The sequence below is a fragment of the Meriones unguiculatus genome, chromosome X, assembly GCF_030254825.1.
Source record: "Meriones unguiculatus strain TT.TT164.6M chromosome X, Bangor_MerUng_6.1, whole genome shotgun sequence".
Taxonomy (NCBI): domain Eukaryota; kingdom Metazoa; phylum Chordata; class Mammalia; order Rodentia; family Muridae; genus Meriones; species Meriones unguiculatus.
This window is the reverse complement of record NC_083369.1, coordinates 19,830,695-19,844,998: the sequence shown is the minus strand read 5'-3', so window position 1 is coordinate 19,844,998 and position 14,304 is coordinate 19,830,695.

Here is a 14,304-nt window from a genome sequence, read left to right as displayed (position 1 = left end):
AAATTGAAAATATTTTCTGAATCTTTGAGGTGCTGGTATTCTTCTCCTTCCTCTTCTCCTATTATCTTTAGATTTGGTCTTTTCATGATGTCCCACATTTCTCGGATTTTTTTTTTAAGATTTTCAGTCAGGAATTATTTAGATTCAACATCGTTGACCTATTTATTCATTTCTTTTATTGTATCTTCATTGCCAGAGATTCTCTCTTCCATCCCTTTTATTCTATTAGTGAAACTTTATAAAGTTTCTGTTCACATTCCTAAATTTTTCACTTCCAGAATTCTCTCAGTTTGAGTTTTCTTTATTGGTTTTATTTCCATTTTCAAGTCTTGAACAGTTTATTTGTTTCCTTCAATTGTTTGTTTTTCTTGGCTTTCCTTGAGGGACTCACTTGTTTCCTCCAATTGTTCGTGTTTTCCTTAACAGATTTATTCTTTTCCTTTTTATGGACTTCTATCATCTTCATAAAGCTTCTTTTAAGGTCTTTTTCTTAAGCTTCAGCTATGCTGGAATATTCAGGACCTGTGTGATAGGATAGCTGGCCTTTGGTGGTTACATGTTTGCCCTGGTTGATATTCATTGTGTTCTTAAGCTGGCATCTAGGCATCTGGGTTCGGGGTAATTGTAGGTCTAAGTGCTGATTTCTAGGTCTGTCTTGGTTGTGTGGGAGTGGGGGTTTTGTTTGCTTGTTTTTGTTTTTTTTTCCCCCCTTGATTTCTGTTTCCTCTCTGTATATTCAGATAGTATGTTAGCTGAGTGTTGATTGTTTTATGGGTCTGTTTGACTGGTGTGTTCCTGGGAGAATGCTTGCTGGTATTAGGGGTTAGGGCAAGGGGAAGCTAGTGAGAGATGGTCTGAGGGATCCACAGGAAGCATGGGGGAGGGAAAGCTGCCCCTTGTGTTCTGTTACAGCACTAGAGGCCACCCTGAAAATTGGGTCTGGGATAATAGTATGAGTAGAGAAGTCTGTGAGCAGCCTGCCTAGTCTTCTGACATGGGTGGACTGTGGTTGAACAGTGGTTGAATGCCCGGGATTGGGAGCTGGGACATAGCAATAAGGCAAGAAGAAAAAGGCAGTGGGGGATGGTCTGTGAGAGCCACAGGAGGCATGTCTGAACAGTGGCAGGGGAAGCTGCAGCTGGTGTTCTGTTGCAGTGCGGGGACAACCCTAAGAACTGGGTCTGAGGTAATAAAGTATGGAAGTTCTGTAGACAGCATACCTGGTTTTCTGACAGGAGGCTTGTTCTCATTCTCTGTTCTCAAATGTATTTGAGCACTTTTGATTCATAAATTAAAAATCATTTCTTTCTTTCCTTTTTTTCTTCCTCCTATTTTTAAGAATACAGATTTGTGTGTGTGTGTGTGTAAGAATAAAGGTGGATTGTAACAAAAATAATGCTCATATTGCAATTTTTCTTTGGTGGTGCTGTGTATGAAACCTAGGGTTCTGTGCATAGTAGCCAAATTCTCTATTAATGGCTATATCTCTGAAACAATGACCATTTTCCAACTTGCTATTTCTCCTCCAGGTTTCTATGTATTTAGTATTCCTTCTCTTCCCATTCCATCTCATCCTCCCCTAACTTTGTATGGCCAGCACAAAATTAAGATCATCCTTCCTGGCTGCCCTGTCAGGCCTCAGTGGGAGAGGATGATACAACTTGAGGTGCCAGGATGAGTTTGTACCCATTGGGGGCCTCCCCTTTTCTGAGAAGAAGGAGAGGAGATGGAGGGGGGAATGAGGGGGAAAATGAGGAGGCAAAGAGGGAGGGGGCTGGGACCAGGCTGTAAAGTGATTAAATAAATAAATAAATGGGAAAGAGACAATCTTTCCTCACTTTCTCCAGTGATATATATATGCTACCATGTCTGGTGACCCTAGAATTTTAGTTTCAAGACAATTATCCAGTGAATCTTCTCTGAGCCTCTTCCATAGTTTGTTCCTTATATAACTGAAATAATCAGGTGTTGCTATTTGTCTAGTTGACTTCTGTAAAAAACAGTATTCCTGCTCATAATTTTGATCTGTAGTTCTGGAACTAAGAAAATTGTAAAATAGAAATAATTTATATATAAAAAAGGTAAAACCTAGTACTAACGGATACATTTACAAAACACTCCTGCACCTAATGCGCAGAGAAAATTTTGGAAAGGGGGAGCAGAAAGATTATAAGAGACAGAAGATAAGAGGCTTTGCAGTGAGAATTTGTTCCCTAAGTAAGAAAGAAGATATACCCATAAAGTCTCATTAATATGATGGCCTAAACATGGGCTTAACAAGGACAATACTAGGCATGCCAAAGTGATGGGAGGAAAACCAGGAAGCCTCAACCTTACCCAAAGAATTGCAGGCAGGAAGCAGGAGAAACAGTCTTCCATGAGGAAGAACACACCAATTGGTTCTCCAATACCAAATGGTCAGCACTGAAAGCATACACAAAAGAAACATTATACATACTAAGTAGATTATGTGTCACAGTATATGCATATGCATATATGTATGCAATAACAATTAATGAAAAAAGAGGCCATGAATTTGAAAAAGAGCAAGGAGGGGTCTATAGGAAGGTATAGAGGGGATAAAGGTGATGCCGGATATTTTATCCCATTGTGATCCTGAGATTGTGAACCCTGGAAACCTCTTTTGTTTGGTGTGGCTCTGCCCTAACACACACCTTTACTCCTGAGCTTTCTATACACAGGTTTTAATAACGTTAACTCCTGGGTAAGAGGTGGCGCATGAAACCAGCTGGCAGGGATTAAGTAGTAGGAGGGATTTAGAGTTGTAGGGTATTTAAGACAGCATGGAGAAGAAGGCATTTGAGCTCTTCAGCTCCTTAGGTTTAGCTTTCCAACTCTTGGGCTCTTTAGCTCTTTGGCCCTGAGATTTTGACTTTTTCTTCCTGGGTTGTCAGGTGAGCTAGCAAACCTTTTCCTCCTGAGCTGTCAGCTGAGCTAATCTTTTAGCTTTGGGCTTTTGGCGTTTTCCTTCTGGGACATGAGCTGAATAGGAAGATCAGCTTGGTGCTTTATCTGTCTCTCTGAGCTAACAGGTTTTCACCTCAGCATCTGGCTTCTAAGTCTTCATTGGTAAAATAGTACTTGGAAATTTCATTTTTTTTTTTTTTACAGCAACGTAAAAGAAAGGAAGAAATGTAATTAAATTAATCTCAAAAAGTTTAAAATAATAAAAATGAAATATTTCAAAAAACAAAAATAAAAATAAGAATAAGTGAAATTCATAACGGTAACCTGACATAGAAGAAACACATTTGTGCACTTGTTTAGTTACCAAACTGCCAGAGGCTTCTTTGATGACAAATCAGTATCAGTATCGACAAGGAGAAAGGCTGACAGCTGTCTGTCTCTGCATAGCATATTTATATATTATAAGAAAACAAAGAAAGAACATTGTAAAAACTAGAATGCTAATGGAGACATTTAAAAATTAAGTAAGTTGTAAGACTATTTTATAAGCCAATAATATCCCTTAATACAAAATATAAAAGCTGACATGAATTTCAGTCCATCACAAGTGAATCTTGCCTTATGACAAATGTTTTGTCTCATGTCTCAATCTGTATTTTTGAAGTGCCTTAACTAGCATGATCCTTTAGACACATTGTATTTGAAGGGGTTATGGTTTAGATCAAGTAAAGAACTTACTTTGAGATCTTGGGTGTTTTGATTTTTTTCAAGAGACTTGTATATAGGAATAGTATATAGTACCTGAACTTTATTTTGTTGAGTATTTAAGACCACAGAATCTATTTCATTGTCAGAATGTGTAGTCAGTTTGATCTTCTCTGTTTTATTCCCTAACACGACCTGTTATTATTTGTGTGTAAAAAAGAATTTCCTGAAAGCACTATACTTATCCTCAATACCAAAGGAAGTTGCCAGGAACACTAGGAAACACTTATCATTTCATATCTCATATAATACCTGTGCTGTAAAAGATAAACTTTCTAGACCCAAGAACATTACTTATGTGTTATACATTTACCGTAAGGCTCTGTTTTGGTGTTCATGCTTAGGTTCTACATAAATAATATTTAAAACATTTAAAATAACTGCATAAGTACTACTAAAGATAGGTAAACAAAGTGGAATAGGGACAATTGCTAAAATGAATGGCTTTTGAGCGAGATGAAGAACAATAACTCAGGGTAGCCTAGAAAAGTAAAACTTTTAAGATCAAAATGATAAGACAATGTTTGTTTAGAGAAAAAAATAACTTGGACCTTCAAAGTATGATTTTGAAGGATGCTAAATAAAAGGACTCTTGTTAATAAACTAAAAATAAAACTACTCATTATTATTGCTTAGTTGTTAGAATGCTGGATTTATCACAGTAAAAAAAAAAAAAAAAAGAAATCCTAAATGACAAACAAGGAAAAGCTAACATTCTGACCTTTTTGAAAAAAGAATCCAGCTATGTGCAGTGGTTTAGACATTAAATTTGTTATCTGTGAGGCTGAGACAGGATTATCATGAATTTGAAGCCAACCTGACTTACAGTAAGGTGCTATTTCATAAATAAAAAGAAGAAAAAGATTCAGAAATAGGGTTGGCTTTAATGTAAGAAAACCTGAAAATCCGACTAAATCCCAAAGAGAAAGAATGTAAAGCTTACAGTACCTTGGAAATTTTGTCCACTTATCACCAAATACATTATTATTGTCTGCTATCCTTCAGTGGGTCATCTTTGGTCTGAGACATACCTCCAGTTGCACAGAAAGTGAGACCATACCCAATAGCCCAACTGGCCTTGAACTTGTAGTCCTTCTCCTTCAGCCCTCACAAATGTGAAGGTAAAGGTAAGAAACACTATGGCTGACCTGAATCTAAGCATTTTTTTTTTATCTTCCTTCCCTCCCTCCCTTTTTCCTTCCCTCCTTTTCCTTCCTTCCATTGTATTTTTTTTTTTGAAGACAGGATCTGTAACTGTGAACTTCCCCACATGTTGAGGATGACCTTTAAGTTTTACTCCATTTAATTCCATTTAACTTCTAAGTGCTGGAGTTCTAGGCATTTAGCACCATTTTTGGTTTATATGACACAAGAATTGATCCCAGGTTCACGTGCTTAGTAGCCAAGCACTATATTAATTTAGCTACAACCCCAGCCCCTGTATCTAAATTATTTTCCTTAAAAATTTTTATTCATTATTTTAATTGTTTTGTTTTAATCTATATTATTAAATTTTATACAATAATTTGAACATGTTTTCCCCTCCCCATACTCCTCTCAGATCCTGCCCACCTCCCTACCAACTCAGCCTCATTCTTTATCAGTCTCTCCTCATCAAAAAAACAAAAATTGAGTAACAGGACAGGAGCATTCCACAGAGGGCCTCTGAAAGACTCTACTTAGCAGTGTATCAAAGCAGATACTGAGACTCATAACCAAACCTTCAACAGAGTGCAAGGAATCATATGAAAGAAGGGGGAGTTAATATGACCTGGAGAGGACAGGAGCGCCACAAGGACCAAATATATCTGGGCACAGGGGTCTTTTATGAGACTGTTTCTCCAACCAAGGACCATGTATGGATATGATTTAGAGCCTCTGCTCGGATGTAGCCCATGGTAGCTCAGTATCCAGGTGTGTACCCTAGTAAGGGGAACAGGGACTATTTCTGACAGGAACTCAATGGCAGGTTCTTTGACCTCCCCCCTTCCCCAGGGAGGAGCAGCCCTACTAGGCCACAGAGGAGGACTTTGCAGCCAGTCCTGAAGATACCTGATAAACCAGGGTCAAATGAAAGGGGAGGAGGTCCTCTACTATCAATGAACTTAGAAAGGGGCAGGGAGGAGATGAGTGAGGGGGGGTGTGGGATTGGGAGGGAATGAGGGATGGGGATACAGCTGGGATACAGAGTTAATAAACTAACTAATACTAAAAAAGTAAAAATTTAATTTAAAAAAATTGAAAAAAAGAGGAGAAAGGTAATCATCATTATTACCCAACTACAAGTCTGCAAACTACGATAGTAACCTGCCTGCAAGATATACTTGTGCAATAGTGGCACAAATGTTATAGTATTAACAAACCTATTTTGATTAGATTTAAAGCCCACTTCACTAGCTGGAACACATACTTGACACTGCTAAAGTGGCCAAGAACCTGAGACTAGGTAGATAGGTCATAGGCCTAGGGGAAAGCCTATTATTACTCTACTAAAGGAAAATAGCAATAAAATGACTCCTGATAACATACTGCTATATCCATAGATCAGTGCTACAATCAAACTCCATCAAAGAAGCTCTTCTCAAAGTAGATGGACATTAACAAATAATACCATAAATGAACAATGTAAAGAGAGTCATAGATTTTGGAGCACTTCGTCCTAAACAGTATGTATTCATCAACTCTTCCTGTCAGGAATCATGGATCTATATGGAAGAGGAGGCAGAAAGATTCTAAGAGCCAGAGGTGGCGGGTGATTGCAAGGAAACAGAATCTCTCAGCTATAACAGGATTGATGCACATAGGAACTCACAGAAACTGTGACAGCACTCACAGGGCCTGCACATGTTCAAGCCAGACAAATCACTCCACAGAAAATAGGAAGTAAACACAAAGTGCCATCCGTAAACAAGAAAATACTTGCAATTGATGTTTCCTGGGAAATGGGAAAATTAGTTTTTTCCAAAGAAGTGTCTCTGGGTATATCAACCATACTCCAGGGCAGGCCCCTTGCCCAGAACTAGTTGGACAACAAAAAAAATGAACTCCATAAATTGTGAGGGAGGTTGTTTCATTTTATTTTATTTTGGCATTTTAAAAATCTGAGTGTTTTCAAGAACATTTTCAAACCAAATTAAGCTTGGTCTGAATTTAACATAAAGAGATGTTTGTTTCCTCCTGGCTTTAATTAAACACACACACACACACACACCACTTTTCTGGTGCTATTAGGCTTTGATACACTGTTTAAAAATCTTCCAATGAGACTACTTTATAAAGTGCCCTTTTTCAGCTGTGTTGGAAAATGTAAATAAGGTTTAATAAAATACTCTGAAAAGGTGTTTAATGTGTTCTGGTCATACTTGTGTAGGTTGTTCTTCTCTTTTAGTTATCAATAATTTAATAATAATTATAAAAAGATTTAATTCTATATGTGATACAAATAGGTATGAATATAATTAATTCAGGTTTTCTCATACCCAAATATAGTACTTATTTTCAATAAAAATGTTTAAAATGATTATAAAAGTAGACGTGACCTAAGCTCTTGTTTTTAAGAACTTGTTTTTATGAACTTGTTTTTATATAATCCAAAGAAATGGCTAGCCTGATAGGTGACACCAGACAGAAAAAAAAAGACAAGAGAAAGATTAAGAATCATAAAGGATTCTTGATTTATTATCCTTTAAAGGAAATCCTGTTTTCAAAGTCTCTGGTGACAGCATAGAATATCTCTTTCCAAAAGCAAAAATGTTCCTTTTGAAGTCCTACAGAACATGTGTTATGTTACCCTCCAGCTGTGAAAGTAAGAGTCTGTGTCTACCTCTTAAACAGAAAGTATTGGTTTTGTTGCCAATTATGGCACCCACATCTCCTTTAGATGTCAGTTCAAGTAAAAGATGTTACATGCTTTGTGGGGTTTCTTTTTTTCTTACTTCATAGAAGTGAGTGTGCTTTGAAATGTAGTCCTGTGTATCTTGCAAGGGCTGAACAAAACATATTCATAAATTGGCATGTGAGAAAGTAATAACTTCCATACTAAGACCAGTAACCTGTCCCTTGGTCTTTTCTAAAGTGTGTGAGTGAACTAAAAGCTTAATTCTCTTCCAATAGTTGACTTTTAATGATTTTCATGGCTTTTAAAATAATGTGTTATCTTTAGAAGACCACAGAGACGCCTTCATAGAATCCCAGTTGTAGATAAGGTTACAGGAAAGAAAAAGGGGTAATAGATAAATACACTTGGCCAGTTAAATTTTCATTCATGCTTGAAAGCTAAATTGTTTGCAGTAAAGTTCAAAACATGTATTCCCTGAGAAGTACTGGAGTTGATCTATTTTTATTTATACTGATAGAAATTGTCCTCAAGAATGCGTTGAGGTGTGTGTTTTCTTTCTCAATACTTTTCTCTACTGAATTGTATGCTCTTGTGTTTTCTTTTGGAGCAAGAGGTTTTCAAACTGTGGGTTCAATCCCTTTGGCAAATCTCTATCTCCAAAAATATTTGTATTCCAATTTATGACACTAGCAAAATTATAGTTATGAAGTAGCAACACAAGGACCTGTATAATAGGTCAGAGCATTAGGAAGGTTGAGAACCACGATTTTAGAGAAATAAGGAAGGTGAGGCGTATTATTTTCTTTTAAAATATCCTCAAGGGAGATGACTTATGAGCGCCTTATTTGCTTCTGTAGTTAAAGTATCATTGCGTACCTCACCCATCAGGTGAAAATACAGACACCAAAATCTCTAGATGATCAGTGTTTAACCTATGTCTAATCCTACCTCACATGTAATTGACCATACCCAAGTTAATATAAAGTATCTCCAAGTCTCCACTTTAGTAACATTCGCAGATACCATGGTTTCTCTATGTTTTGTGAGCATTAGAGGGGGGAAAAAGTACATATTCCAGTCCTGAAAAGGAGAATGTTTTATTCTAGTTTATAATTTCTTAAGTAGAGCTAACAAGTGTAGTGCTTTTAGAATAACATATAATAATATTGTTTGCATATATCTGTATAATTTTGTTAGCATGTGGCTCATAGGTCTTTTAGTATTCAGATGTAGAAAACTTTTCACTAATTAAGGATCTTTTAGTGCTAAACCATTAGCTGATACTGTACAGCAAAATGTCCCGAGTACTTTTGGACATAGTAAACCAGAGATACAAACCAAAGTAAAACAGCAGAACTTTTCTCTAGTCAGTGTTACATGAATTGTCAACTACATACCTGCATGGACATGCAACTCAATGCATACTTCAGAATCCTTAGTAAGAATCTGGTTTTGCATTTGCTCTATGTTTACAGAATGGTATTGTTACAGCAACTCAAGCTGAATTAGCCAAAATAAAGAAGTGTGATTTACTTTCAACTTCCCATTTTCTGCTATCTTGACACCATCATATCATAGGGTTATAGATATGTCATGTAGTCAGGATACTCACCATCAGTGTTTTATTCAGTTCCACAGAGATCATTTTGCCCTCTTGCATTCCAGTTTTAAAATGTTTGGCTTGTTGCTAGTTTGAAAAACCTTCCATCTTTTGTGTGCATGAAGTTTCTTGTCAAAAGCCCTTGCTCTGGCAGCTGCTTTGATATTTAAATCTCAGAGGAAAGACTGCTTTTACCAGGCCTTCACTGAAGTCAGGGAAGAACTTGCAAGTCCATCTCCTTTTGTTTGTGACAGCAGGTGGGATAGCTTGTGAAGATCACACCTGTTGTTTCACCTCCTTGTAAATTTAACCCATTTTTCTGAGCTGTTTTTACTCTGGCTTAAAAGCTCTCTGCAATAAAGTCAGGCTGCTGGCTGGATCCTCTTGGAAAAGTCCCATGTGTGTTGCATGTTAGTTTATTAATTTTAATCCCCATTCCCAACTCAAGAACTGTTGACTCTGCTGGCGGGCTCCGGCAGATTGGCACCCAACATGGAGCTTGAGATGCAGGGAATCAGTAAAGGACACTGCAGTTGTTGGCAAGCTCACATCATTAAGTAGAAAGGGCTCGGTGAGTAAATCCAAGAATAAAAATGGGACAAGGCATTAGCCTACTGTTTTTTGTATGGAAATTAATTAAAGGTAGTCTGTATAAGCAGCAGGAAACTGAGAAAGCTAAACTTTCAGGCTCAGAGAGAAGGAGGTTAGAAAGATGGCAGGCTTCAAGAAAAAAAATGATATTAAACCATCAGCTTCTCCAGAGGAGTTGTATTTCCCTCCTGATGACAGTAATTTCTTGCCAGAAGGAGACTTTGAGGAAGACTTACATCCTAATGAGGTTGCAGAGTTGGAGAAGAACCAGGTCAGTATTATTCTGAAAGACACCCTCCAATTCAGGCTATGCATGTTAAAAAGCATAAGCCTTGGCAAAAGGAAATTAAAAGACTGGAATGGGGCTTGGAGGAAATAAACAGAAAAATTGGAGAATTAACTACTAGGGAAAATGAGGCTCAATCCCCCACTCCAACTCCGTCATTGGTTGCAGGCTTGTACCCTCCTCCTGGGACTGCTACAGGTGCAATGGTCCAAAAAACAAGGGGATCTTTTCCTTTGTCCAATGTACGGGCAACTGTATCCCCTTTGCAAGCTTCTTCATAAGAAGCTAGGCAGAATGGAGAAGATATAACTGAGTTTTACGGTTTTCCAGTTCTGGAGCAACCTGATGGACAGGGTAATACAGCAAGAGTCCATGCTCCTATACCTTTTAAACAAATAAAAGTCTTAAAATCTGCATGCTCCCAATATGGTCCTACAGCACCTTTTACTCAGGCTCTGTTGGAGTCCTTGTCTACTGAGGTCCTCAGCCCAGGGGACTGAAACAGTTAACAAGAGCGTGCTTATCAGGAGGAGATAATTTATTATGGAAGTCAGAATTTGCAGAGCATTGTCAAGCTACAGCTAAACTTAATTGAGCTCAGGGAATTCCTATAACTTATGACATGCTTGCTGGAGAAGGAATCTACAGGGAAATAGGACAACAATTGGATTTTGATGTGGCCGTTCATGCTCAGGTAAATACTGCAGCCCAGAGGGCCTGGAATAAACTTCCACAAGCAGGCAGACAGGTGGAAGAATTGTCTAAAATCTGTCAGGGAACTGATGAGTTATTTCAAGATTTTTTGGCAAGATTAATGCAAGCACCAAACAGACTTATAAGCGACGAAAATTCTGGATTATTACTAGTAAAACAATTGGCTTATAAGAATGCTAACAGTGCTTGCCAAGCAGCTTTGAGACCCTTTAGGAAGAACGGAGATATTTCTGATTGTATTAGGTTATGTTCTGACATCGGACCGTCTTATACTCAAGGAATAGCTATGGCTGCCATTCTACAAGGAAAAACTATTAAAGAGGCAGCTTCTCAGTAAGAAAGCCAATGGTTAATTCTGCTACAAAGCTTCAATGGTCATAAAAAATAGATTCAACAAATAGCAAGATGTTTTGTCTGTCTGTCTTAAAGGTTTATCATGTTCATTATGTCTTAATTATAAATTATTGGTCTTAGGCTATGTTTAAAATTTATAACATAAAGTTAGCTTACTTAAAACCTAGGGTTAAAACCATTCTAAACAGCAAATAGACATTACTCATATCCCAAAATTTAAAAAACTAAAATGTTTTGCTACAATTGGTATTTCTTCCATTATAAAGACTAATAAGGGTACTACAAATATTAGTCAAGCTTTTCAACTGCCAGGGCCAGCTGGGCAGAGTCGAACGGTTCTTGAGTTGGGTGTAAGGATTAAAATTAATAAAATAAACACATAGCACACAGGAAACTTTTTAAAGGTCCAGACTCGACAGCCACAGCAAAAGGCAGACTGCTGCAGCAAGCAGTGCCAGCAGCAAGTCTCAAGTCTCTGTCTCCTCCTCTGCCTCCAGCCTTCTGACCACTTTATTTTTTGAGGAGTTACTTTCAGCCAGTAAAACATCTCAGAACAATAGGTTAATTTGCACAAGGAGCCTGAGGAAGAGGTGTAACCCTTACAAGCTATCCCACCCGTTGTCACAAACAAAAGGAGATGGAATTGCAAGTTCTCCTCTGCCTTTAGTAAAGGCCTCCTAAAAGCCATCTCTCCACCGAGATTTAAATATCAAAGCAGGCCACTGAGTCACGGCTCCCGACATTCAACATTTTTAAAAATAATAAAACAGGTATGCCATATAATCCTTAAGGCTAAAAATTATAGAGCCTGCCCATGGATCACTTAAGAACCAATTGCAAAAAATAAAAAGAAAGGGGGAGTCATATCCTCAAATATTAATCATGCTCTCTTTATTTTTAATTTTTTTGAATGTGGATATACAAGGCCATTCTGCGGTTGATCAGTTGTGGCATCCTAATACCAAAGATTATTATGCCCAAGTAAAATGAAAAGATCCAATTACTGGAACATGGCAGGGCCCAGACCCCATATTAATATGGGGAAGAGGGCATGTTTGTGCTTTTTCCACAGGACACAGAAGAAGCCAGGTGGATCCCAGAGAGGCTGGTGTGATTTGCAGGAATTTTCCCCAGAAGGAGGATGGTTCCAGCTGCAGACAATCTTAAATCCTGTCCTGACTGAGACCGAAAAACTGCTTTGGACTTAAGCTCCTGACCCGCCTTTGTTTCATTCTGCTCCTGGGAGAAGACGTCATGTAGAAAACCTCTTATACAATGGACTGGACTTAATTGTTCTGTTAATAAGGACAATTCTCAAGAAAATCAAAAAGAATAAAAAAAGAGGACTAACTGTGAAACTTTGGTCTGACTCTGTTTTTCAGCAGACCAAAACAAGCTTGCTTCAGAAACTCTTGGGAGGCCCTGTAACTCTCTATGTTAATTCTCCTTTTGTTTTGTTGTTTGGAAATGTTAACAAGATTAAAACTTTAATGTTTCTTGCCTTCAATGTAGACTAACAAACTGTATTTGTAAGCTTTCAAATGGTTCTGATTGCTTGACAGCCTTTTACTATGGTTCCTGTGAATGTTTCTCAGACTTGGTAATTTACACAAGGAGTCATCTGTTAAGTCACCTTATGGAGTGTTATTTTGGACTTGGCTTGTGATAGAAGAAGTGCTCCTATCTGTAACAATGATAGCCTGCCTGAATGCCTTTTAGAATGTTAAAGCTGGGCTGATCTGCCTAAGATCAAACCCCAGTGTCTACCCTAGCAAAGGTTGGTAGTCAGAGATGGGTAATGTTTCTCTGGGATATGTTCAACCCAAGACAGGGCATGAATGATGGAATCCATGTACCGATGACAGGTAAGAATATATCTTACAAGAGAAACAATCTAAGACAGGCACAATCTTCTGCTCCATAACTTCTCAGTTATGGCCAATTAAAAAAATAAATAAAAAAGGGAGACCTATCCAGAGCCCTTGCTCTGGCAGCTGCTTTGATATTTAAATCTTAGAGGAAAAACTGCTTTTACCAGGCCTTCACTGAAGTCAGGGAAGAATTTGCAAGTCCATCTCCTTTTGTTTGTGACAGCAGGTGGGATAGCTTGTGAAGATCACACCTCTTGCTTTACCTCCTTGTAAATTTAACCCATTTTTCTGAGCTGTTTTTACTCTGGCTTAAAAGCTCTCTGCTATAAAGTCAGGCTGCTGGCAGGTTGAATCTGGAGCCTCTTGGAAAAGTCCCATGTGTGTTAGTTTATTAATTTTAATCCCCACTCCCAACTCAAGAACTGTTGACTCTGCTGGTGGGCTCCAGCAGTTGCTAGTAATTATCTTTATCTGTAGACAGGTATGTGAGGGATTGTCTTAATTGATAAAGGAAGGCCCAGGCCACAGTGGGTGGTACTATCTTTGGGCAGGCCTGTATAAGAAAGCTAGCTAGGCCATGAGCTCATTCGTAAGTGAGCCAGATTAGGGTTGGAGTTAGGGGTTAGTGTTAAGGTTAGGTCTCAGTTTAAGGCCAGGATAGAGTTAGGACCAAGACTCTGATTATTAAAGATGCAGTTAGAATTAAGAACTTGGGGTTAGAAGTTGGTGTTATAGGTACTGGTAGGATTTTGTTGATTTGAGGTTCAGAATTTGGGTACAGCTAGAGTTAATGTTAAAGCCTGAAATAAGGTTGTTGCAAGGTGTAGGGTTAGCTTGAGATTTCAAGATAGTTACTTGGCTAGATTTAAGGTTAAGACTTAGGTAAAAGGATTGGGTTAATGTTTAATCCTAGAGGCTCCTAGGTTCAAGGAACACATTAGGGCTATTGCTTGGGTTAGGTTTCATATAAAGCTTAAGGCTAGGGCAAGGGTTGTTTTTAGTGGGGTTTTGTTTTTGTTGTTGTTGTTATAATATGTAACTTTAGTTTTAGGTCATCAAACATCCTCTTTTAGCAGGCAAAACACACAGATGAGATCAAAATAATTTTTTTAAAGAACAAATTAGGGTTATGTTTTAGGCTATAGCTAGGGTTTGGGTGTGGTAATTTATGTCTAGGGTTATGTTTCAGCTATGATTAGGTCTAATATAGGAATAAGATTAGGCCTAGGATTCAGGCTAGTTCTAATACTGTATTTAGAGTTAGTGTCATAGATGTGGCTAGGGTTAGGGCTAAGGCAAGAGTTAGGGGCAAAGGTTTATGTTTAGGCTAATTTTATGGCTAAGTCAGCTTTAAGCT